Source organism: Phoxinus phoxinus, assembly GCF_949152265.1.
Source record: "Phoxinus phoxinus genome assembly, chromosome: 24".
NCBI classification, from domain to species: domain Eukaryota; kingdom Metazoa; phylum Chordata; class Actinopteri; order Cypriniformes; family Leuciscidae; genus Phoxinus; species Phoxinus phoxinus.
In genome coordinates, this window is record NC_136899.1 from 11,664,504 (window position 1) to 11,692,252 (window position 27,749).

The 27,749-nt window shown below is 37.7% G+C and overlaps 1 protein-coding gene across 1 annotated transcript in view; it reads left to right on the forward strand.

The window, feature by feature from the left end:
* Positions 1-26,411, forward strand: part of LOC306992888 (uncharacterized protein) — a 97,341-nt gene extending 70,930 nt beyond the window's left edge. The window contains exon 5 of the mRNA XM_079602157.1: positions 26,322-26,411. The gene's annotated coding sequence lies outside the window, so the exon portion shown is untranslated. The remainder of the gene's footprint in view (positions 1-26,321) is intronic.
* Positions 26,412-27,749: the final 1,338 nt, after the last annotated feature.

A 27,749-nucleotide genomic window follows, 5' to 3' on the forward strand; every position in this document is an offset into this window, starting at 1 on the left:
AAACATTTTGTGAATGTAATAACATTTTTAAATGGCTTTCAATAATCCTCCAGGGATGCAACACAAGCAGCGCTGTTGGGGACACACCACAACTGTCTTAATGAAGCTGCTAAACAACAACAAACTGCTTCATATTGAGTTTGGTGGCTCTGTGATCCTGTAAGCCTGCAACAAACACTCTCTTTAATCTATCTTCCCAGTCCCTTTTCATGTTAGCTTTTTCGAGCAACATAAGAGAATGGAAGCTTTTGTTCTGTAGTCCCTTTTAACACCTGATAAGATCTGTGGTTTGAAAGCGTTTGATGGAGTGCTCGAACCTCTTCTAAGTGCACACAAGGAATGATGGCGAGTCCACTCATTTGCACAACACTTGTCATTGTTCATGTTCTCTAAGGTTCATTATGTGGCCCTTTTCTAAGACTGTTAAGCAGCTTTTTCTCTTAGATTGTTTAGTTGTGGATCATCAACCCTTTGGATAACGTAAAAGAAAAGATGTCACACTCAGCACTCAGATTGCTAGATGTCCACAGCGAATACTGTTACTGATAGTGTTTGCAATGTCATATAATGTCTTTTCTGTTCAGATGAAGACCACACAGACGGTTGCATACATTTGCCGTTGTGTCTCTAAACTGTGTTGCGTAATGTGAGAGCTTATTTACTCCGGAGCCATGCAGGAAATAATGATTGGTGTTTTTCTGAATGTGAGGAAATGTCAGTACCGCTGACCTGCCGGTTAGGATCAAAGACAGGAAGTGCACAGACAGGTCTGGAGGAACAAAAGAAAAGAAGCTGAGAGATATTGAGGAATATGTTTAGATATGGTTAGAGAGAGGAATGACAGAACATGGTTAGTAAAAACTGACTCTACCAGAAAGATCTGTTTGAATAACATGTAAAGCAACCAGTGAGTTAATTATGTTTTTCATGCTGTTTAGAGGCACACTCTAAAAAATGTTGGGTTGTTTTAACCCAATTTTGGGTCAAATATGGACAAACCCAGCCATTGGGTTACATTTTTAAATTGCATTTTTGATCCAACGTTTGGGTTTGTCCATATTTGACCCAAAATTGGGTTAAAACAACCCAGCATTTTTTTAGAGTGCAGCTTTAATTTGGAATATCACTCTAAAAAAAGCTGAGTTGTTTCAACCCAATTTTGGGTCAAATATGGACAAACCCAAACGTTGGGTTAAAAATGTAATTTAAAAATGTAACCCAACGGCTGGGTTTGCCCAAAATTGGGTTGAAACAACCCAGCATTTTTTAGTGTATGTATGCATATATATGTATTTATGTATGCATGTATGCACTGTACGTATGTATGTACGTACGCACGTATGTATGTATGTACTGCACGTATGTATGTACTGTATACATATGCATGTGTACGTAAACCATGCATGTATGTATGCACTGTATGTACTGTGTGTACGTAAACTACGTATGCATGATGTATGTACTACTGTATGTATGCATGTTTGTTTATAATTCACTATAAACAGAATGCTCCTGACATTTAAGTCAATGCTCTGGTTTGTGTGCTTTAATGGGCTCTTCCTGCAGATCTGGCTTTGTTGCCACTCTTTGTTTTAAGACGCTTAATTTCTCTGGCTAATCTGGAAACCCATAACCAGGGCTCAACCTATTGCTTGTAAGATAAAGACTTTAAGCAGTCCAGCTCTTAATGTGATCTTACAACCTCCCTGAGAGAAAGGCCATTTAGAGATTGGCTGTGGCTGCAAGCTCAAACTCAGAAAAAAAATTGCTCAAACTGCAATACTGCTTCTCATACGTTACAATCCAGGTTTATTTTGGATTAAAAAGAGTTTAAATCCAAATGGATTAAGACAGTATAGGTATCTCTCTTTTCTTACTCCAAAGAAAAATGTTAGAAGTCTTCTTTGTGTTCTGCTGGTAAGGGATGATGGGGGCTGGGCAGAAGTGAAGGAGAGAGCTTTTTTTTTATCAGAGGAGGCAGACAGCCACACTTAATCAGAGAAGATTTAGCTCAGTGGAGTTTGCTTGCAATTTCCAAAATCTGTTTCAAAGGGATGCAACAGATCAGCAGTATGTATCCGACAGCTGCATCGGTGGCATGAACATCGGAATTTGTAATGGACATGAGGAATTTTGGGGGGCAATTTATTACCAGTTCACATGGTGCCTTGAGCTTAAAGTATTGAAAATCATCTGTGTACTATTTGTTTTGACCCAAAATGAAGGTTAATAAATTAATAAATAATAACTATTAATATAATGAATAATTGTACTATTTATCTTACATGATTGCTACTATATACAGTGTGTATATATAGTATGTATGTATGTATGTATGTATATACTGTATATAGTAGAAATTATGTAAGATAAATAGTACAATTATTAATTATATAAATAGTTATTATTTATTACCTTTCATTTTGGGTCAAAATAAATAGTACACAGATGATTTTCAATACTTTAAGCTCAAGGCACCATGTGAACTGGTAATAAATTGCCCCCCAAAATCTAGTTTAGGGTCTAGTTTAAAAATAATTGACAATAATTAATTTATTAATAATTATTTATTAACACAGATAAATAATTATTATGAGTTGTATTATTAATAAAACATTAAAATTTGTTTAACAAAAAATCACTGTATTTGCATGGTGAGCTGTGTTGATTGTGGGCTTGAGATTAAAAAAAAAAATTAAGATGCAACTTGAATTCATCTCCTTAAAATGCTTCGATGGTAGAAAAAAAGGTGTAATTTTGTAATTTATTACAAAATTTGTACATTATTATAAAAATGAATGTGTTAAATCTATAATAACATTTTCTTCTGGATTTAAAATACCAGTGTTGACTTTTCTCTCTGCAGCAATAATTTATGAATAATTGGATATTGCATCAAGTGACACATTTGTGGTTGCTTTAGCGCCAGGATCAGTGCATTATAGAGAGACTGAAAAAAATCCCCATCGCTCAGATCTAAAGACCCCACAGCGTAAGAGACCAAAGGCAAATGTGTGTGTCATGTTCTCAACTTTCCGTAGCAAGTGTTCCAATCTGCCCCACTGCCTAATGTCCAAATGAACACCACACACTCAGACTCAAAGCCACTGATCAAAGCTTAGGGAAAAGATCAAAAAGGAACACATACCTTATCTGACAGTACATAACTTTCTTAAACCGCTCCGTGCTCCTCAACACCGATCTGAAGTCTGTCTGGGCCTCAAATGGCCCCGTTCTGACCTGATTACAGCCCCTTTTCTGGCTCTCTGAGCCTTTGAAGAACTGCTCTAAAATATGCCATCTAATTCAACCGTGCAGTTGGGACAGAAGTTTCACCTTTGGCCATAAACGATGGAAAAGGAGCTCCTTTTTGTATTTTTAACACAGTGGATATGTGTCACTAAGAGATCCACCTATATGATTCAACTCTGTGTTAGCATGCCTGGCCTTATATTGATCTTTGTTAGTTTTATTCTTTCTTGCAAAGTTAAGCTCTAATGAAGACTAATGTGTTTTCTTTAATGGACTTTTAATTTATATGACGCATTGGATTAGGCATAGCGTAGTTTATATCATTTAGTTAATTCACATAAACTGTACTGTCATGATTCAGTGAATAATCATTGACATCATAGAGTAAGCGTTAATATATTAAAGCGTTAGTTCACCCAAAACTGAAAATTCTGTCATGATTTACTCATGGTTTTCAATTAGTCATTTAACAACTTGAACTCCTTGGGCCCTATTTTAACGATCTGAAACGCAATTATCAAACGCGAAACGCAAGTAACTTTGTGGGCGGGTCCCGGGCGCTGTTGCTATTATACTGGCGGGATAAATTACTCTTGTGCCCGACGCAAATCTAAAATGGGTTGGTCTGAAGTAGCTTCATTACTCATAGGTGTGGTTTGGGCGTAACGTGAACTAAACCAATCAGAGCGTCATCTCACATTCCCTTTAAGAGCGGTGCGCTTGTTCCATGGCGGATTGCTATTATAACGGCGGATTTGCCAGCGCACGCCAGGAGCGGTTCACAGCCGAGGAGGCCGACGTTCTCGTAAATATAGTGTAAGCTATATTTATGCCTATTTTTTTCACATCTTCATGGACACAACAATGATTTCCCTCGTGTGTTAATATTTTTCCTTATAGTAATGTATGATTTGCAAAATTGCTCACTGCTCAAAATTGCGCGTTGCTCACACCCTACATAATTGCCAAGCATGCACGCAACGCGCCACTGTCTTTAGACTGGGTTTTTCCTGGTCAGTGGCGGAATTGTTTTTTGTAACTGCAAAATAGCACCAGGGAACTTTTGCGTCGGAACACGCCTTCTCTATTCGCTGAACCGCCCCCGCGAGCGCAAGTTCATTCCCTAATTTACGACGTGCGTCTGTGGAGGGAAAAGTCCGCTGTGCACGGGTGCAAAATAGGAATGATACATGTGTCAGCGTACAAATTCAATTTCGCTGGGTGCAAGATAGGGCCCATAGAGTTTCAATTGAATTGAATTCACATTTACTTGTATGGCGCATTTCACAATGCATATTGTTTCAAAGCGGCTTTACAGGAAACGTTTCTACGTTTCAGTGAAGAGTAATCTGTTATAAGGTCTGTTATTGTATCAGTTATTTTCTTAAACATCTCATGTAACACCTCATCCTGCTGGTGAACTTCCACTCTGACGCTCAACTGTCCTTACATGACTGTTTACATATATTTCTCTTGGCTAGGAAAACATGACTAATATTTATCATGAGATCAAGGTATGTGAAGACATGTGGAGCAAAGTGAGCGAATTCCCCATGAGGTAATAAACACCACTATTGGTTTGTGGTTGAATAATCAAAGCAAAGCGCATGCAACCAGACCAGCTGCTGGAGAGATCATCTCTGCAGAGGTTTGATGGTGTGTGTAAGTGCAGCAGTGAAGCCATCTGATGCTTTGCATTAGGAAAGCTTTGGAGTGCTTGAGCGCTCTACGGATTCCTTATCCTCATCAATGTTGTGTAAAGAAAGGGAGTCTAATCCTATCAGGCCCTCAAATCCTCCGCTGGGGCCTCATCTCCCAGGAACACAGGGCCCGCTTCGCCGTATCCTCCGCCAAGTACGCACATGGCAGCTTTCCAGCCCCGGTCTGGTTCCAGGTGAGGGCGGCGGTTCACGAGAAACAAAGGCCACATTTGTCTTTGACACTAAAACTACTTGTGACATCACTGTGATCCATCATAATAAAGCTTTCCTCTTGAGAGCCATTCGCAGAATCTCAACAGATAAGAAACACAACTTGATTGTGTATGCATGCAACTAAGATGACCGCGAACCAGACTTATAGCTCGGCTGTAAATGTCACCGATGCCATATGTTCCACGGAAGTTGTGCATGTTAAAGCGTCCACAGAGCCGATTGTCCTCAGTTAAACTCCTGCTCACAAAACACTAACGATAAAACAACACCGGGGCCAAATAAATGTGGTGAAATAAGATGGAATGCAGCTCATTGCAGCTCCCTTTCCAAAGAGAAAACCGATCGGGCTGAATATGCCAGAGCGTTCATTGTGTGATCTCGAGCTGGCTCCTATCACGTACCAACACTGTCCTTAAATTATAGGCTGTGCGTGTGTTATTTTAAGTGATACTCTGTCCTGTCTCAGTCAGACTGACTCTAAATAAACAGAACTTGGGCAGACAGTTTGGATCACAAATCATGTACTAGGAATATTCATGGTGGCAATGAGTGAGTTATGTGGTTATGTGCCGAGACTAATGATCCAGCCTGCTTTCTTTTTGGAATACTGTGTGTGTGTGTGTGTGTGTGTGTGTGTGTGTGGTTCAGGTAAACCCTACGTTATAGGGACAACATTTTCCCATAAAGATGGCAATATCCGAAATCCTTGACCTTGTGGGGACATGTTTTGGTCCCCATGATAAAAACAGCTTATAAATTATTCTATGTTTTTTGAAAATGTAAAAATGCAGAAAGTTTTCTCTGATGGGTATGTTTAGGGGATAGAATATACAGTTTGCACAGTATAAAAATCATTATGTCTATGGAATATCCTCATAAAATATGGAAACCCAATGTGTGTGTGTGTGCGCGCAGTCTGGACTCTGGACCATATGAATCCTCTGCCATCTTAATATTTAATTTGAGCAATTTCAATCGTTATGTTGTCTGTGAAGGATCACCTTTGGCTGCTGGTCATGGAATTATGTTTCTATTGAACACACGGTTGAGATCAAGGATTCCTCAGGTTATAATGGAAAACCTGGGTCAAGTAGGACAAGTTGGTGGAAAGTTAATTTTATCGAGGACATTTCGTTCTGATTATGGTTGTTCTGCTTGTATAGCAGTGTCATAAATTAATATTTAATATACATTTTAGTTTTCACTTTATTTTTCATTAATTTTGAAACGGTGCAAAAAAAGTATTTTAGAAGTTTCACTGCTAAAATTCACTTTACAAGCACAGCAGAAAACATTATGCCCCCATATTTTAAGTTTTATTTTTGTCACTTTCATGGCGTTTTTGCTTTAAGCCCTGGCTTCTAATGCTGCTTGTAGATCTTCTGCTGACTTCTGCCTCTCACCCAGAATTTGAGGCAAAAGTCAGCCTGAATTCAAGTTATTTTGAAGCCGTTTCACCACACACACACACACAAATATTTCTTAAGGTGCTCAAACATATCACAAAGGGGGGAAAATAAGCCACTTACAACACATTTGCTGGACAAATGCCCCAGCAGTGAGCATTTATGAAGTAAATGCTTCAATATTTACAAAATTTAAACTATGTCCTGCTAGATGACTGCCTCCTGGCATTCTTATAGAAATTATTACACCCAACATCTTGTGTTTTAATATGTTGCAAAATATTCAGTTTTTCGTGCCCTTAGATTCTTTTGACCACATCTTGTAGGTAGTCGAAATTATCCTAATGTGTCCAAGGAGCTCAAAGATGATGCATTTAAGATGCATGTTAATAGGTGTAAACAACTACAACTTGGTTGACAACTAGTGATTGAATCACCCAAGATGTTTATTAGGTGCAAACATGGCCTTCTAGATTTTAATCGCATCTCTTTCAATTACTCCAATGTCGTTGTGTCCCTTTGCCTGTGGTATTCAAGTGAATCATATTTTTGGGATGGTTGTAGCTGCTTGGCACAAACCACCCACACATTCCGACAAAACGGGATCCATATTTATGATCCCGGTGTCTTTCTTTTTAATAGAGTCGAGGGCAAACATGCCACGAATCCTCCTCACTGGGAGCCATTCCGTGGCGTTTCTATGAATTAGCATTTTTATTAATCCAGAATCACTCACTTGAATGGGAATTATCGTTTGCAGATTAGTACAGTTTTCTCAGAGGCTTTTTTTGTGGCAATCTATCTTTGTGCCGCAGAACCCATAAATTCTCACTAAAGAGGGAACACAAACACATGCAGGAGGGGAATGTGGCGAGGGAGTCAGGCGTTTAATCCTCCGTCATTATCTAGCTGCCCTGCGAACAGCCATCTGCCAGAGCGCGTAACTTCCACGTAGCGCGCGGGGTGACGGTTATGAGGGGTGAGGTCGCACTCTGACCACATTTCCTAAATTAGCACATCTTGTATATGCAGTGGAAAACTGCCCGTTGTTCTAATTTACCACCCGACTCTAATATCTAATCATCTCGCGGTCTAGGAAAGAATAAGAGCGGGAGATAACAAGCAACAGAGACAAATAAAACTCCCCCTCCGTACAGCTGAGAGGTGCCAGTAAAAACAGAGCCAGGGACGTGAAATGACGATTCAAATGAGTCATCTTTGATATCAAACACGTGGTTAAGGGAGACAGAAAATAGCAGGTTCCCGTCTCTCGTGGAAAGCGGCCAGTTTCGGGTTAATCAATGGATCTAATTACTGAAATGAAAATACAGGATCGGAGTCTGTATGGGAACAGCTGCATACGGTAAACCCTAATGCTCAAAATAATGAATTAGTTTGAGTAGGGCAAACTTAAAATAAACAAATGAGTTGAATCAAATACACTTTTATTTTTAGTTTATTTAGAGTTTTTAGAACTTTCTTTTTAGTTCACAAAAATGACACATCTTAAGTAATCTTAATTGTTTCTTTGGTTTGAGTTTTATGAACTTGTATCTTTTGATTTTGACAAACTTAAATTTAACTGAAACTGAAACTAGGCTGGGATTTCTTCCCATCATGCTTTGCCATTTCACTCGAAAGGAAGAGTAAATGCCAAAATTAAGTGTTATTTAATGTTTATTTTTTGCAAGATTAATGTTAAGTGGGAGATTTAGTATAGTGTTTCATGCTTTGCTGTTTTTAAGATTTATTTTTGCCGATTTTTGCCTTTATTATAATAGGACAATATTGAGTAGACAGGTAGCGAGGTGGGAGAGAGAGAGGGGGGCAGGATCTGGAAAGGTCCGCGGGCCAGGACTCAAACTCGGGTCGCCCGAAGCGCAACAGCGCTACATGTCGGCATGCTGCCCACGAGGCCATTGGCGCCGACTGCTTTGCTGTGTTAATTTATTAGAGTATCTGCTGTGTCGGGTTTTTTAGGGGGTTACCATCATGGTGACGAGTGGATCATGTTTGTATCTATATTGCTGTATTTATTCATCATCAAATGTCATGCTTTGCTAATGCTTTCAAAGCATTGCATTACCAATTAAGTTCGCATTTACTGAATTAGTTAAAGCTATAGCCAAGTTTCCTCTACTAAAAATATTTAAGTTGAGAATACATGATAATTTTAAGTTAAATGAATGAATTGGCTTACTCAAATATTTCAATTTAAGAAGAGCAGTTAAAATGTCTGAGTACAAACTAAAAATATGCAAGTTCTGCTTAAACATTGAATTTCTTTACTTAAAATTTTGTATGTAACTGATTACCTCAATTTTTTTGAGTTTTGCAAACTTATTCAGGTTACTGTAGAAAAGTCATGTAGTCAAGTGGCTTCAGGGAATTCTGAGAATTATGATAAAATGGTCTCAGTTCCATTCCAAAAAGAAAGGAATGCTTTGTCAAACACATCTAGGAAACATGTTGAGTTTTGGTGTAGTTTATTAAAGAGGCTGGTCTGATAGATTAAGATGCAGCAAAACAGGGCCTAAAGAAAGGAATAATCGAGATAATCTGCTCCACATCTGTTGGGAATACATTAATCAGATAAAAAGGAAAGATGTTATTTGCTAATGGCTTACTTAAGAGGCATTCGTCAGGATTTCTACGGAGCACAAAGCTTTCTTGTTGTCAAATTCAGCTTACAGTGCATGTGTAGATGTGAGGGCAGTCATTTACACAACACTTACATGCAAATGACTGTGTGAGGTGGCTGTACTTCTCCGTTAAGGAATGACTTTCATATTATAAGTGAATGATTTACACCTCTCAGGTGTCAGGTTGTGTCTTAACAATGTTACACTTTCATCACTGATTGCTAATCTACTGGCAAATGAATACACTTTTGATAATACAAGTTAATCTAATATGCACGCTTCTGATAATATAAATATAAACATCATTAAATTATTAGAATATTTGCCAACTGGGTAAGAAAAATACACTTTTTTCCCCTGAAAACAAGTCTTAATATTTGATCACAATTTGCTCCAGAAGCAAAGTTTTAATGAGGTTTAGATATTCAGAAAACAAGTTTATCGGCAGTGTAAACTGCGTTTATAGACCGCTTTTACACATTTACATAAAACTATTTTATGCAAAATGTATTGAAAAGCAAACAAACATGCAAAAAAGCCAATCAAGTGTTTGATGATTTGTTATTGTAAAATGAAATACAAATCACTGTCTGCCATCGGATCTCATTGCATGTGTATGAGCTGTTTAGGATACGCGTGTGTGTCTGTAATCTGTGTATTGTTTCCATGATTAACAGCCTCTGATGGGTTGATTAATCACTGCCGATGGATGGGAAGCTTCCAGAGGCAGTGCTTCATCAAGCTGACACAGCAATACATCCTCACACCCATTAGTGACCTCGCATAGACACCCAGAAAGCACACACACAACCCACAGGCCTGCTTACAATGTTATTGTTCCATTCACTCAGTCTCTGCCAATCAAAAGGGCCATTTTTCCTTGTTGAGTGTGTTTTGATCAGACTAAATGACGATCTGTCCACATATTTCAGAATGGTGTTTTATGAAACAGAGTTGTTTTTCTAGCATATAATGTTTTGAAAAGAGACATAATGAGATTTCAGTGCTGGGATTGGGAATACCGATGGGTTATAATCCCAGTTCACATAATCTGGGTTCAGTGATAAACATGTTTATCATGTACTGGAACAATGGAGAGACATCAACCTCTCTGTCTTGTTTTTGCCGCTGATGTGTTTTTGTTTGTTGTTTAATGGATTTATCTCTGTTATGATACTATCATCAAAATCTGCATAATTTTAATTATTTATACCGAATGCAGCAATGACTGTAATTATATGAAATGATTTATCACAGCAACACTGTTAATGCTTAATGTGATTACATTTTCTGTAATTCTGTAAGATTTTGTGTGTGTATTTATACTGTACTGTGTATACCCCTCACATTTCAGCAAACATTTTTGTATATCTTCTCAAGGGACAATACTATAGAAATGAAACTTGGACATATTTTAGTGTAGTCAATGAAGTCTTGATCTTATGTTTGTCCGGAAGTATTCATTTCCATCCATGATACCTGAGTGCATCACAGAAAGCTTGTGTGTGCAGTGTAAGCACTGTAGGACATGAAGAAATGCTGGAGGTGAATGAACCGTGTGCTCACGTGACACTCAACTCTAGAGACTCTGTCACCTTGATGCTTCACAAATATTACTCATTACAGGAGGGTTTATGTGCTGAAGAAGCCACTGACCTGCTGCTCTATCCGCCTCTGTTTCTCTGCTCTCCGCCGCTCTTTAAATTAGCATTAGAGAGCTGGAGGAGATGAGGGTGTAAGGATCTGAGGGACAGGAAGTTCATGCTTCAGTTCTTATCTCCACTGAACTGAATTGACAAATAGAAAACAGAATAGAATAGAATAGAATGGAATAACACATTTAAAATGAAGTAGTGAAGACAAAAATGTCTATCTATCTATCGATCGTATTTGGTCTTGGCGGAATAGATCTGCTACGCTCTGTTGATTGTTGCTGTTGTTGTAGAAATTGCTGCTGTTGATTATTGCGGCTGTAGAGCAAGTACAGAAACTACATATGCTGATACGCTGCTGTGAGCAAGTAAGACATACGGCTGCTGCACAAATAGCATCAATTACCCGTAGCAGATCTATACAGGTGGAGCTGGGGAAGGTGGAGGGTTTTAGACAAACTCTGAAAGCGCACTTCAAACTGCTATAGTGAATGGTAGCCATTTAAATATTGATGCTGTAAATATCATCAGCTGTGTTAAAGGGATAGTTTGGCCAAAAATGAAAATCAGCCCATGATTTACTCACCCTGATGGCCGTCTGCCGGAAGCCTTTATTAACCCCCGCAGAGCCGTTTTGACCACTTTTATCACGGATTGATGCTCTTTGAAGGACTATAAAAATATACCCATTGACTCTCACTATAAAGCTTGGAAGAGCCAGGATATTTTTTTAATATAACTCCGATTGTATTCGTCTGAAAGAATAATGATATATAGGCCTACACATGGCTTCAGGCTGAGTAAATCATGGGCTAATTTTCATTTTTGGCCGAACTATCCCTTTAAGGGCCCACCATTTGTATGAGCAGCGAGTTCAGTTGTCGTCTGGCGAAATTATATTGTAAGACTTGAGATATAATAGATATGTAGGACATACAATATGTATATATGATATAGGAAATGACAATTGGTGAGCATTCACTAACGTTCAGATCGAGTTGCGCTGAGAGTCTGTATCCAGCTTTAGCAGTTTAGGTAAACAATCCTCATGTGAACATGCCAACAATTCCACTGCTCTCATCAGGTTGGATTGCCAGCTATTTGGCATTCTCCACCTCAGTGCAAGAGGATTAAAAGAACATTACAGCTTTTCCAAATAGTGGTATTTACAGTACGCTTGGCTTTTATTGCGTTCATGAAATGTTTTTACATGATGCTGCTCACCCACTTGTTCAGTAAATAAATGACTGTGTGTGTGTGTGTGAGTGTGTTTGTGCTTGAATGAGGTGCTCTTTATGTTTTAGTGCTTTGTGTGTTTAACCCTGAGTATGTGTGTGTGCATGAGTGAGAGGTGATACTGTCTACAGTACAAATACAGCAAAGTCCCATGAGTATACTACTTCTTCTACTTTTTTTTTGTCTTGTCCCACCTCAAAGGTCTTGACCTTCTCAAATGTGTCTAGCAATTCAAATGACATAATATTGACATATGTCGAGCTGATGACATTTACTTTGTTGTAGTCAAACTATTTTTAATGATAAAAAATGCAATCATTTTTATTATTATTTTCTATTTAGGTAGATGATTAAATATAATAGTTATTGTTGTTATTATCATTTTTTTGGCAGACATGTTACATTCGATCAATTCATCCCTGGGAATCAAACCCATGACCTTGGCATTAGTGCCATGCTATACTGTCTGAGCTACAGTAATGCTATTATTATTTTATAATAATACAATTTATTTAAAATATATTGGTTGTATTACAATGTAATTTGTATTTTAGTGTAATTTCTATTATTAATATATATATATACTAAATCAGTCATTTTATTTACAAAATCATACAAATTTGGGTTATGAACTGTACTTATAACATGGCAACACAAAACAACAGTGGACCTCTTTCAAAATATCCCCTTTTGTACTCGAATGTTTGGGTGTTTGAATGACATCAGGGGGAGTAAATGAAGTCAATTTGTCATTTTTTGGTGAGCTATCCCTTAGAGCCTAACCAGTTGTTTAAATAGAAAAAAATATATAAAAAATGTTTTCGACGCTTATTTTTTTTTGCTGTGTATTCTGCACGTTTGCATTTAAGAAGTGCTAAATGTGCGCGCACATGCCTCTTCAGTGTGTGGGGTCCTGGGTGTAGGTGGTGCATTGCATAAGGGCAGAGAAAGAGAGAGCGAGAGCGAGAGAGATCTGCTTCAGTGATTAATGGGGGTCTTCTGTGAGACGCAGCCAGGCGCCGAACACAATCACGGCCCCAGACTGACGCTCCAACAGACTTGTCCTTCACATGGGAAAGAGAGGGCCCGCTCCTCCCTCCCGCTCACCACCCAGCCTGGCTACTTCCTCTCCTGCTCCTCCCTTCATATTGTTCACCAGGAAGGGAGAGGGAGACAGAAAAAAGTAAGTGTCAGCACAACAGCCAGTATGTGTGTTGAGGCTGACAGTGTGAGGCCTGCTGGTTCTGCTCTCAGTCGGGGTTGTGCCTCCTTTTCTGTGCTGTCAAACGGGGTTTTCAAACACACTTTAACCTGGGCGCACTTTCAATGGGGTCTTTGTGGAGGCGGATGTGTGGACACTAGCCCTCGGCAAACAGGACGACTTGGTTCCTTTCTCAGGCTCTGAGGGCAGAGCTGGTCTGAGTGCGTTTGAGCGTATTTGTGAGCACTTTGGCTACGAGAATGGGATTAGTTGTTTGAGTTTCTTCACTTGTGTACTCTTGTCGCTTAACATTTGATGAGAGCCACAGTGTCTTCCCTATGGATATGTTTTATCTCGCCGTGGTGTTGGTGTCTTATTGAAAAGTGTTAACGGCCAATGATAGATTTGCCCTGTCGGGGGGATCCCTTATTTTTAAATCAGCCCCCCTGAATTAAACCACATCCTTAACTGTGATATGAATGAGAGTGGGACACGGAGAAGGGGGTGAGCATTCAAATGCCTCCCGAGTCAGCCTTTTGTTAACTTTAAATGACTGTGGATCCATTTAGTTAACCCAGCGCAGCCCGGGGCCACATTTCATTATTGGGCCTCTCTCAGGGTTCCTAATTGGGAAACGCTGTTGTTGCCCCGGCACCTGCGGTTGGCCCGCACGTTGTTGTAGCCTTGGTAACAACACAGTGCTGAGGTCCTGCCAAACTCACCACTTCCTACCTCTCTCTCTCTCTCTCTCGCTCTCTCTCTCTCTCTCTCTCTCTCTCTCTCTCTCTCTCTCTCTCTCTCTCTGTTATAAACATTACAAACCTCTCTCTCTCTCTCTCTCTCTCTCTCTCTCTCTCTCTCTCTCTCTCTCTCTCTCTCTCTCTCTCTCTCTCTCTCTCTCTCTCTCTCTCTCTCTCTAGAGACTAGAATGTAGTTGTCCCCTGGTGAGCTGTATTTGTTGTCAAAGCTAATAGTGTTGTTGTATAGGAGAAACTGGGGCAAGTTGTCACACCGTTTACTTTCAAAGTGTATTTTTTTACGTCAATTTCTTTATGTGCACATGCTCTAGAGCATTAACTGCAAAAAACACACCAGAATCAAATAACGTTCAGTTCCGTAAAGAGTTCTTGCTCATGCATTCTTCCCCAACTGCGAACTGAATACCGTACTAAAATACTCTACAATAACTCTACTGAATATATACAGCAGTTAGATAACATATGACTGTTATAACTCCAGTCAAAAACATGCAATGCGACCAGGGTTGTTCAATTCCAGAACTAATATACTCGTTTAAACCAGTTTGCTTTAGTAAATCAAATGGATACAACGCAACCAGTGTTGTCCGATTCCCGAACGAATGACTCTTATAAACCAGTTATTTTTAGTGAATCAAACTCACACAGCGCATCCAGAGTTGTCTGATTCCCTAACGAATGACTCTTATAAACCAGTTATTTTTAGTGAATCAAACTCATACAGCGCTACCAGTGTTGTTCGATTCCCGAACGAAATAACTCATAAACGGATCGTTCTAGAGAATCGAACTCATACAGCACAACCTGTGTTGTTCGATCCCCAAACTAATGACTTTAAATAAACCAGTTCGTTTTAGTGAATCAGACTCGTACAACGCAACCATGCGTTGATGAATGAGTGCAGATGAGACGGAAATGACGTAGTTACACGTACACGTTGAGCTATGCTCCCACAACTTATGTTGCATTAATTACTTAAATCTTTGCTTTACCTTGAACTTCATTAAAAACGGAAGAAGCTTTACCATCCTGCTAAAACTATGCCTCCAAAAGCTGGGAAGAGCAGAGTTGATCAGGGACTTACAAGTCCTGACGACGGAGGGGAAGTGTTGACATTGGCGTCCATAGCCACCTTATTAGAGGAGAACCGTAAAGCCCTCACAGCTGACTTCAACGCCACCATGGTGAAACTTGAAAAAAAGCTTGATCGTATTCAAACTACGGTGACGGATCACGTTGTGAAGATCGGAGAGCTCGAATTGAATGCTAATCTGCAGGACGAACGCTTGTTAGCTCTGGAAACCACATGTACCAAGCTAACCGAGAACAACGCTAAACTTGTTGCTAAAGTCATTGATTTAGAATCTCGTAGTCGGCGCAAGAACATCAGAGTGCTTGGTCTTCCTGAATTGATTGAGGGGTATAATCCCACTACTTTCTTCTCGAATATGCTGGCTGAGATTTTCGGCGACAAGATTCTTGACTCTGCGCCGGAATGCGACAGAGCTCACCGGACCCTCGCTAGGAAACCACAGCCGGGTCAGCGGCCGAGACCGGTTATCATCCGCCTTCACAATCCCCAGGTAAAGGATAAAATAATTCGGGAAGCACGATCAATGAGAGGGAAGTTGAAGTACCGGGATAACCCGATCTCCATATATGAGGATTACGTTCCGGAGGTTTTGGAACAACGACAACAATACCGGGAGGTAATGACTGAGCTATATAAACTAGAACTTAAACCAGCCCTGCTGTTCCCTGCCAGGCTCACCATTAAACTGAAAGAGGGAGGCAGGAAAGGATTTACATCAGTTGCGGAAGCAAAAGACTATATAGCATCTTTTCGTCAAACTAACGCTATTCACTAATCATTGTGCACGATTGCATCTGACTGTCCCGGGGAGTGTGTGTGTACGCATATCCTCCCAATACAGTCGTATGTTCACCAGACTGTTAAACAAAGTATTGATGATTACGGGCTTTATTTTTATTTATGACGTTCTAAGACTATACTACTGAAACATGTTTTCCAGAGATGTTCACTCTTCCATTATCATGTGTTCTGGTAGCCTATTTCAATACATGTATTCCAAAAAGGGGAGAGCAATTTTATTTCTTCTGAAGTATAGTGTGTAAAGTTATATTTTCGATTATTACACTACTGTTGGCCCTAATTTAATTTATTTATTTCTTAAATGTTCTCAACATAATGTTGTGGGTAGAGAGCTAATTAAATAGGGAGTTAGTTTAATTTACTGTAGCAGTAAATTAACGTCATCTGTGTAAACATGTACGTGTATGTATGTATGGTTTTTGTGTGTATAAGTTATTTTTATTTTTATATGATCCCAGCAACCTCTTTGACTAATCAACTTAAATACGATACTACCTTTTCACATGGCCTTTGATGAGTTGAATCATGATGGAGAGAATGTAAAAAATTGTATTGATATAGATAATAATTTAAATTGCAGATATTACACTCCTGAACAATTAAAAAGCTTAAATAATACAAACAGTTGCTCATTTCTGCACCTTAACATTAGAAGCTTGGGTAAACACCATGACGAATTGGCTATTTTACTTTCTAATTCTGAGTGTAGCTTTGATGTCATTGGTTGCAGTGAAACTTGGCTTAATGACAGGACCTTTACCGATATTCTTAACCTGGATGGATATAAGCTCATTATCAAAAATAGGCTTGGCCGTACTGGTGGTGGTGTTTGTTTATATGTTCACTTCCAGATATCATATTAATGTTTGTGATGACATTGTCTTAGATGACAATCATTCTGATTCACTTTTTGTTGAAATAATTCTCACTAATGTAAAGAAAATTATAGTAGGAGTGATTTATCGCCCTCCTGACTCTGACCTTGATGCTTTCGAGAGTAAACTGGAGGACATTTTATTCTCCATAAACAAGAAAAACAAAGATTGTGTCATACTTGGGGACTTCAATATTGATGTCTCCAAAGATGACGTTGTAAAAAGAGATTTTGTTAATACCTTGCATTTCATTTTCTTTTTTTTGTACCATAAATCAATTTACCAGAGTAACGTCCTCCACTAGGACAGTTATTGACAATGTCATCACAAATATTCGAAATACTAAACTAGAATCTGGTGTTGATGTTATCTGACATTACTGACCATTTTCCGATTGTATTGTTTTTAGATTTTGCAAACAAGAATGAATTACCACGGCGGAAAACAAAAATTAAAGTACTAAATGAGAGAACCCTGAAACTACTGAGTGAAAAACTTACAGGCTAAAACATGGGAAATCAGTCTATGACTTGCAACAATCCATGATACTGCTTATGTTAACTTGATAAATGAAATTACAAACTCTATTTGTTGTACTATCCCTGAAAAGAACGCCGTGAGACACCGTGCAACTGGTCTCAACCCCTGGCTCACAAAGGGTATCTTAAAATCTATCACCCATAAAAAATAAGCTTTATAAACGTTTTTTAAAATGCCCAAGTGCAATGAATAAGGACATATATACTAGTTACAGGAATAAACTTACTAATATAATAAGGAAAAGTAAAAATAACCACTATACATACCTCATAAAAGCATCACAGGGCGACTCTAAGAGGTCCTTGGAAAGTGCTAAATGAAGTCCTTAACAAGAGCAAAAACAACGCTGTGCTTCCAAATGCTGTGAGGCATTACACTCTAACTGTGGGTAATAAATACATGCATGACATTGATTTAGCAAATAATTTTAATAATTACTTTAACTCTATTGGGGAAAAACTCTCTAACAAAAATAGTTCAACCTCAGGGTATTAGTTTTGACCATTACTTGCGGGGCTCTTATGTAAATTCTTTTTTTATGAAACCAACTAATTGTGATGAAAGTGATATAAAAATAATTACAAACTTACGGAGCTCGTACACTGCTGGTGAGGATGAAATTTGTAGTAAAATTCTTATAGCCATAGCACATAATATCATGGAGCCATTGACGTATTGTATTAATCTCTCTCTGCTTTCTGGAATTGTACCAAAAAGGACAAAAATTGCCAGAATTCTATACCAGTGTATAAATCTGGGAATAAAAATGATATGTGCAATTATCGTCCGATATCAATCTTGCCCACAATTTCTAAGGTTTTAGAGAGAGTAGTGTACAATAGGCTATATGGCTACCTTGATCAATTTAATATTATTGCTTCTTCTCAATATGGTTTTAGGAAAAAAAGAACCACATGCATGGCGGTACTCGATCTGATTGAAAAGATTAATGATGCCATTGATAAAGGCGACAGCGGGATTGGTATTTTTTTAGATTTAATCTAAGGCGGTTTGACACTATTGATTTTGACATCCTATTGAATAAAATTACACCATTATGGAGTTAGAGGATTAGGCCTTAGTTGGATCACAAGTTATTTATTTGGTAGACAGCAGTATGTAAGTATCAATGAACAAACCTCAATAAGTAAACCCATTAAATGTGGAGTCCTCAGGGATCCATTTTGGGCCCCCTTCTTTTCTTAATATATATAAATGATTTTGAAAATTCCACAATGGCGTTACACAAGGTTTTATTTGCTGATGACACAAACTTATTTGTGTCACATAAGAATCCAGATGAAATGGAAGAAACAATAAATAGAGAGCTAAAAAATGTTGCTATCTGGTTTCGGTGTAATAAATTATCTCTTAACATAAACAAGACAAACTACATCGTGTTTCATTCCAAAAAAAAACAATTGGCAGATTAAGCATTTTTGTATTAAAATAAATGACCAAATTATTGAAAGAGTAAACACCACTAAATTTCTCGGAGTCTTTATTGATGAAATGTCTACAATTTAAATATCATATTGATCAGTTAATAAAAAAATTATCCAAATACGTCGGATTATTTTTTAAAGTAAGAAATTGTCTGCCACAGTCAGCACTTGTCATCTTATATAAAACCTTGTTTGAGCCTCATTTAAATTATTGTAATGTCATATGGTGTAATACTTTTACGAGCTACCTGAAAAAAATACAGTCTTTACAGAAAAAAATTATACGGGTATTAACGTGGTCTGAGCCAAATACCCCCTCGCGTCCATTGTTTCATCGTCTTGGATTATTAAGACTTACCGAATATAATGTTTTTCATAATGCCTGTATGATGTTTTTGGTTGTTCATCAGTTAAATTACCGATTGTGTGAACTTGTCCCAATCAGTCGACCCCATCATACATATCACACAAGGGAAAAACATTTAATTACTGGTAAAATAAGACGATTGAAATGTACGAGCCTGAGTGTAGTCTGTAGAGGTCCTCAGATTTGGAACGAACTTGAGGAAAATCTTAAATTGTTGCATTCTGTCTCCATCTTCAAGGAAAATCTTAAGGAAAAATTGCTTTTAACATACACCTTCTGAACACTTTGTAAGTGTTATACTTGAGCTGGGATCGTCTGTTTGCTTGTAGTGTTTGTGTTTTGTTGTATTTATTATATTTGTTTATATGTGTTTATGGATTGAGTTTTTTGTTTGTATATTATATGTTGTATGTTGTTATTGGGCCCCCTTCTAAAAGCTTTAAATAGCTTCTTTGGGGTTTCCCCCTTTTTTCACACAATAACCATTCTATATTGTACTTAGTATGTGTCTTCAAAATGATAACGTGAAATAAAGAAACAAGAAGAAAAACCAGTGTGGTCAAATTCCCAAACAAATGACTCAAACAGATCGTTTTAGATTCCCGAATTAATGACTCTTATAAAGTGTTTGTTTTAGTGAATCAAACTCATGCAATGCAATCTGTGTCCGATTTCTGATCAAATGATCCAATGAACCAGTTTTTTTTAGTGAATCACAAACACAGTGCAACCAGTGTCCAATTCCCAATTCAGTGACTCCTGTAGACTTTTTAGTGAATCAAAAACACACAATGCGTGTTGTCCGATTCCTGAATTAATGGCTCATATTGACCAATTACTTTTAGTGATTCAAACACATGCAGCGCAAACAGTGTAGTCTGATTCCCAAATTAATGAATCTAATAAGTTGGTTCTTTTTAGTGAATCAAACACATACCATTTTCAACTATAGTGACTTTTATTGAATAGTTACTGACTTATATAACAATAAAGAGACAGCTTATGTGTTTTGTCAGTATTTCAGACAAAAATAGATGAAATTATTTTTCATATTTTGTTTGTTTAATATTGTAGTTCAGGCCAGTTATTGTATTGCCATTTATGCTGCCTTTAAAGTCATCCTGTGGTGAAAATCAAGCTTTTAATTATGTCTAGGCCTATGTGGTGTTTTTAAAATGCTTTAAGACAAAACGTTTGAATCAAAGACAGCTTTAAAATCGCAGTTTGAAATTGCTGGTGTTTCTGACGTCACAAACCTTGTAACCAATCACGTCAACTGTGTTGATCTTCAAAGAGTGGATATCTGAGCTGGTGTGAGTGAGTGGAGGTGTGGCTAATTTGCATATTCATAGAACCCTGTATACTAAATGAATTAAGGGGTGTATGAGGTTACATTGAAGCTATTTTAAGGCATGAAGAAATTTCTTTCAAGGAAAAAAAAGTTTAAATATGTAATTTTAGTGATCAAAGATGAGTTTTAAGGGATACAATTATTGACTACAGGGGGGATTTAAAAGACTGTAAACACACCTTTTGCCATTTTTTGTTGTTGTTGAATTTAATTATTATCTCGTCATTTAACTAAGAAATTTTATTTTTTGCTTAAAAGTACTAAAATAATTGTTTACTGAACCATTAAGGAACCAGAATCTGAAATGGTCAAATTCTCTATTTAACCCATTTAAAATCAGTTCACAACCAGTCCTAATGCATTAAAGGTATAGTTCACCCAGAATATACCGTTTTGTCATCATTTACTCGCCCTCAAGTTGTTTCCAGACCTGTATGAGTTTCTTTCTTCAGTTTAAACACAAAATAAGATCTAGACAGTAACCAGAAAGCTGACGGTATAGCCATTGACTTCCATGGTATTTTTTTCCTACTAGAAGTCAATGGCTACCATCAACTGCTTGTTGTCAAAATCTTCTTTTGTGTCCAACAGAAGAATGAAACTCATACAGGTTTAGAACAGCGTGAGTAAGTGATGACAAAATGTTCATTTTTGGGTGAACTCACCCAACTATCAAACTATCATGTTTGATTGTTTATTATTGTCAGTCCTTTTACAGTTCTAAAAATTCTAAAATTTCTCACACCAAGATACTAAGAGAGAAAGAGGAAATTGTCATCAAAATAAAATAAAATTAAATCCCTGCTCATTTTTCTAATGGGTGTGATTCATGTCATTTGTGTTAGTCACACCGGTCGTGCTAAATATATCAGAAAATGAGAGCTAAAATCCTACTAATATTCCTGTTGAACAGCTTCTGCGTAAGGATGGAATGCAGGCATGGGTAGTTCAAACATAGCTTGTTGTTTTAGAGTCTATTTAAAGGGAGAAACCTACTTTGCAAGCGTGTCAGTTCAGTAATAAGGAAGTGCCCTGCTTTAACGGGAAACTTTGCTGTGTGTTTGGTTTCCCTTTCTCAGAGGCAGAGTGTGACGTCTTAAAGGGGTTTCCGTCACTGTCTGTTATCTCCGCCTATTGAGGTGGAAACTGATATTTGGCCCTGGGAAAGTTATTTGGAAAAAACCTTCTGTGTGCAGTGAGGAAGCACAAAGACTTGTTTATGAGAATGAGGAAAAGAAAAGCTATAGTCTTGAAAGCACAAGTTACATAAACAGATTTGATACAGGCCTACGGATTAAGGTAATACATGATACAGATCAGAATAAATATTTAGTTTCAGAAGTAAAGCAACAAAACTGTGTCTGCTTGTGAAATAGGAGTACGTGTAAAACAATCTAACATCATTCTCCCCTGTTATTTTGGGAGTTTTCATAAACAAATATGCAAGCAGAGGGGCAGCTGTACAGTTATTCAACTGACAGCAGACTTCTTTGAAATGAAGCCGCAGCAGCGCTCAAGGAAAGAGAGACCGAGAGCACGTGTGCTGCATGTAAACACTGCAATAAGGAAGTGCTGCAGTCCTGCTGACATGAGCTGACACACACTCAACTGTGTATTGACTTCTGCTGGCTTATCTGAGTGCTCTTAAAGATATGCCCATTGCACAGGTGTATATCAACACAGCAGTATATCAGTACAGTCAATATGCATTTTTGAAGTATAGAATATATACAGTGTATATAAGTGTAGTGTGTATATATTCAGCAGCCATTACACCAATCTTCGGTGTCACGTGATCCTCATATCAATGTTTGTGCCGTATAATATTTTCGTGGAAGCCATGAATATTTTGTTTCAGGATTTTTTGATGAATATAAAATTCAAAATAGAAAGCGGTTGTAACAATGTAAAAGTCTTTACTGTCACTTTTAACCGTTTAACTGCATCACTGCTGCACTGACCCCAAACATTTGTACGGTAGAGTGAGTTATTGAATTTGAATTTACTTTTGCCCCAATTATTTCTCCTTATGTCAAATGTAAACTCAAATACAAAAATAGATATGTTTTGCACATTACATTTATTGCATTTCAAACTGGAATCTCGCATGTTGCATATGTGTGTATCAAAATATACAAGGTTGCTAATGTGTAACATTTCACCAGATTTTAAATGCTTTATCTTTATTAGAAAAGTGTGAGAGAAAGAATTTTAAAAAAGCTTGAAGGTTCGTCTTGCAAACACTGTAATTATCTATAAAATTCTGTCGGCGTGTTACAAAAACGATAGAGAACAGAGACCATCTGACCACACACTGAGAGTATAGACTTGTACTCTGTTGTTTTTAGTGAGATGTTGAACATTGATGAATGATCAGCGAGGAGATCAGACTCCGTCGTGAAACTACAGAGATTTTTAACGCTGGTAGGGGGGTCGGTCAGAGTCAGCCGCTTTCTGGGATCTACGGCCATTTTAATCCACTTGTCACTCATCATTAACCTTTGCAGCTTTAAATTCATGACCCTCTGTTCACTTTCTACTGTGTTCCTGTGTGGAGACGGGGGGGCTGCGGCGTGAAAGAGGTTTGTCTGAAGCATTAAGCTATGAGAAATGAACCTGCTATTTGGTTCCTAATCATTAAAATGAACGTGCTCTCTGTTTTTTTGCATGCCACAACTTGTTACATCCACTAACCTGTATTAAACTCACAAGAGTCTAGTTTCTTAATATAAGCCGACATCTTTCCTGCTCTAATCAGCAAATCATGATTGACTCAGTTTATAACAAACGGCAAATCAATGTAAGCAATAGTAAATAAAATCCCTCCAGGACAGGCATTAGTTTACAGCCTCGCAATGTAGCTAAGCAAACAAAGCAGTTGAGTCTTTTTTTCTCTCGCTCTTTTTTTCTCCTTCTCAGCTGCCAAAGACATGCACAGAGAGTCTGTGGAGGAGAAAAACACACATACACATTGAGGGCAGGGTCAGTATAATGAGTGCTTGTTGGGACTGAAAGGGACTATTGGAAACAGTGAGTATCTAGTCACGGTGCAGATGCAACCGAGAAAATACCAGCACAAGAACTGTTATCAGTGAACACCTAATATTTTATAGTCGGCTCCGTCAAACGAGTTTACAAATATAAAAAGTTTATTGAATAGGATTTTATTGTCACTAATTAAATCAATAGTATAAAGCGCTCACATTGGGTTCTACACATAAAAGACGCCAATACAATGATTTAACTCTCCATATATGAGATTTAAAGGAAGTTCGAATGTGAAAAACAAACAGTTCTTTGTATTTGCACCCCGTGACAGAGTTCTGGAGGGAAAATAGGCTTCACGTTTCTGAGCTTGTCTTTAGAGAGAGAGAGAGAGAGAGAGAGCGAGAGAGGGAGAAAACAAGTAAACTCTCCTTTAATGGGCATCTGATGATGTCATATCACTGGCTGGATCCGTGTGTCTCTGAGCGAGGCAGAAGCTCTGTGTAGTAATTGGTTGGCGGTGAGTTTGGGGGAAGGGTGTCTCCGCTCTCCTCCGCCTGCAGATTAACCCCTGTGTCTAACTCAGCTTTGGCTTCTCTGAGTCGGGTGTCTTTTTAATCTACGATTGATATGCTTAATTACTCAAAAGAGTAACTGTATTGCTTCTATAAAGCTTATTTTTCTGTGTTTTGTGTTCAAGACTTTTAGATTACCGTAGACACGTGCTGTAGTGACCCGTCGAATTTGCTGCTCACCTCTGAAAATACCGCAAAAGTTGTTTTAAATATGATATGTATAATATGCTTCTTTTATATTCTGCTGCCAGCACACATCTTGTTGCTACTGGTGAGAATACACGACTGTAAGGTAATAATTGGCGTCCTACTAAATAGCAGTTCCAGAAGTGCAGTATCAGCTCTTGTCTCAGTCACAGGTGACCAGCTGCCCAGCTTTGTTTCTCCCCAGCCCTTAGGGACAGCTGGGGCCATCAATCTGTTCCCAAAAAAACCTGCACTTCACCCTGACTCCCGACAACCCCTCTCTTTCTCAACACTCTCTTGAAGGCTTTGTCCTGAGAATCTATCACTGTTTTTCCACTGTATGTGCAAACTCTTTCCTAAAGGCATTTCTGAGATATGAAATATTTAAACTAACTTAAAGGGGTAGTTCACCTCAAAAAATGAAAGTTCTGACTTTCTTTATTCTGTGGAACACAAAAGGTCGATATCCTTGCCACTTTAGAGTCAATAAAAATGATTAAAAACTGAATGTCAAGCTTTTAAATACATGTAAAAGCTTTTATTCAAATCAACTTACATTGGATTCAAGGTACACATTTTTATCATTTGTTGCTTTCCCTGGGATTTGAACCCATACTTTTGTGTTGCTACAGTGCTCTATTGTGTGAGCTATAGATGAAAAAGCACTCTAAGAGTCATATTTGACCCATGCACTATATTTCAAGTCACGTGAAGAGATACATTCGGATTATGTAACGGACAAACTGATATTGAAGTCATTATTGCCTGATTATCAACCCCTCCAGTGGGCTGTTAACTGTTGCAAACAAATCATTGAATCACTGAGAAATGGTTCAGTCTGATTGATGAACAAATCTTGATGAACAAAAACAGATTCACTAAAAACCTCAGACTCAATTTGTTCAATATTGATCAGATATTGTTATAGTTCTCTCATGAACATGCAAGAAGAACTGGGATTTTCAAGATTTTAGTGCACTATAGTCATTTTTATGATGTCTTTTTTTTTATTTTTATTTTTTATTTTTATTTTTTTATGCCTTGACAAAAGGGGATATTCTTTAAAAAATCAATTTTGGAACAACATGACCTTGAATAAATATTGTCAGAATTGTCATTGGGGTGAACTTTTTAATTGGGTGAACTTTCCCTTTAAAACCTGAATGTGAGACTTCAATACACACTTGTTTTCTAACGTATGCTAACTCAGGAATATGAGGCCAGCTCAGTAATGTGTGATATACGAGTCGGTTCATGCGAGGTGCTCCCTTGAACACGTGCACCAATGGCTTTTTTTCCTCTCTGCAGATGGTAAGCATTGAGGGCCATTATTGTTCTCGATGTGGGGCGTCCTCTGCGGTAAAGTCTCTGGCACACTTTTAAAGACATAGTGGGTAATATATGCAGGCCTGAGCCAGTGGCCCTGGCAAAAGCATTCCCCTCCCCCTCCCGAGACTTCTTTTCTTGGAAGAGAAGACAAACATTTGTGAGTATCAGTGTTCAACATTTTCCACTTTAGGAATTTGTGATGTCCTTTCATGTCCTGATCTTTTATCAATATTATTGCATGTAACAATAAAGTCTTAATGTTGGAAGCACACTGAGTTTCTGTTTCTCTCTTTAACACGTTTTTTCAGCAAGACCACATAAGACAACCTGTGTCTTTAACTAACAGATAATAAGTGGTTTTGCTGGCGAGAGTTGAATAGAGAAGTGACTAAGTACCAAAAGTCTGACTATCTATACGCCTGAACAGTGTCTAAGGCGACAGCCAAGTTAATCAGGAAGAGACTATCTACATTCCAGACACTTTAACACACACTTCTTATGGTTTTGTTGTCTCAACACGTGCACTAATAAGTAATCCAACACTGGTGAATCACACCAACAATTATAAGTAAACACCCTTTAGCAACATGAACACCGAATTACCCCTGTAAACAACAACATGAATTGAAAAAGTGCTCTAGAGTAGTGATTTGAGCACAGCTTAGCTTTAACAGTTTGATTTGTGTATTGCAGCAACAGCAGACCTGTGATTCTCAGCATGCCAACAGACCTGCGTATTTAGTTTTGGGATGGAGAAAGATAATGTTCTTTACAGGACCCCGGGGACCGAAGCCCTCTTAAATGAGGTGATCGTATGTTCAATCTGTACGCAAACACTAGTTGTCTTTTGGTGGCTCCACCCAGACACATTGGCTCCATTTTACACCTGTGTTGACACTGGCAGCACTCCCTTTTTCTCTAGAAAAATGAAAGTTTACTCCACCTAAACATGAATGTGCTGCGTACCATACTGATAAATCCTGCACTGGAATCCTGTGTCATGCAGGCGTGCGCAGTTAATGATGACACGAATGACACTGATGGTTTAGATAGAAGACATCAGTCATACCTGAAATCACGTGACCCATCTTGAACTTGTCATCAACCCCAGCCTGACTTTTTCAAAAATAAACGGCAAATGTAAAAAATGACGTTCATTTACTTATTCAGTATGTCTGAGGGTTGTTTCCATGTCAATACTGCACGTCTGCAATGATATGAACAATAAATTAGGCAGTAGTTTTACTACTGAATGATGCACAAGTTACAGGATTTACTCATTAATTCAGTGGAGGCTGACTCAGGAAATGATGAATAATAACCAGACAACATCAAACTGCTTATATTAATTTATTTGGCTATAATTCAGCAATATCACACTATCAAGAGTGCTGAATAAATATAAAAATATAGATAAAGTATAATGCGAGTGTGTGTGTGAACTGTGTATATATAGGCTATATATATATATATATATATATATATATATATATATATATATATTCATATAATAAAATGAATAAATAGCATTACATTTCCTTAAAACATTGTAAGATATATTACATTGTATTTATATATTTGTGTGTGTGTGTTTAGCAAAGGCACATTAAATTGATCAAAAAGGCAGTATATATATTTATGTATATATATATATTAAGTTAATAAATATTACAAAAATATATATATTCATAACAAATGCTCTTCTTTTAAAAACGTTATATTCATCAAAGAATCCTGAAAAAAAAACTTTACAAAAATATTAATCAGCAACTGTGTTTATCAATAATAATAATAAGAAATGTTTCTTTACAAATCAGCATATTAGAATGATTTCTGAAGGATCACGTGACACTGAAGACCGGAGTAATGATGCTGAAAATTCAGCTTTGCCATCACAGGAATAAATTACATTTTAAAATATGTTGCAACATAAACCAGTTATTTTTATTTGTAATAATATTTCACAGTAGGCTATTACTGTTTTTACTATATTTTGATAAAATAAAGGCAGCCTTGGTGAGATTAAGAGACTAGCCTACTTTCAAAAACATTAAAAAACCTTAATCTGTTTCCAAATTTCTGACCGATACTGTAGCCTATAAGTATACAGTATATAACTCT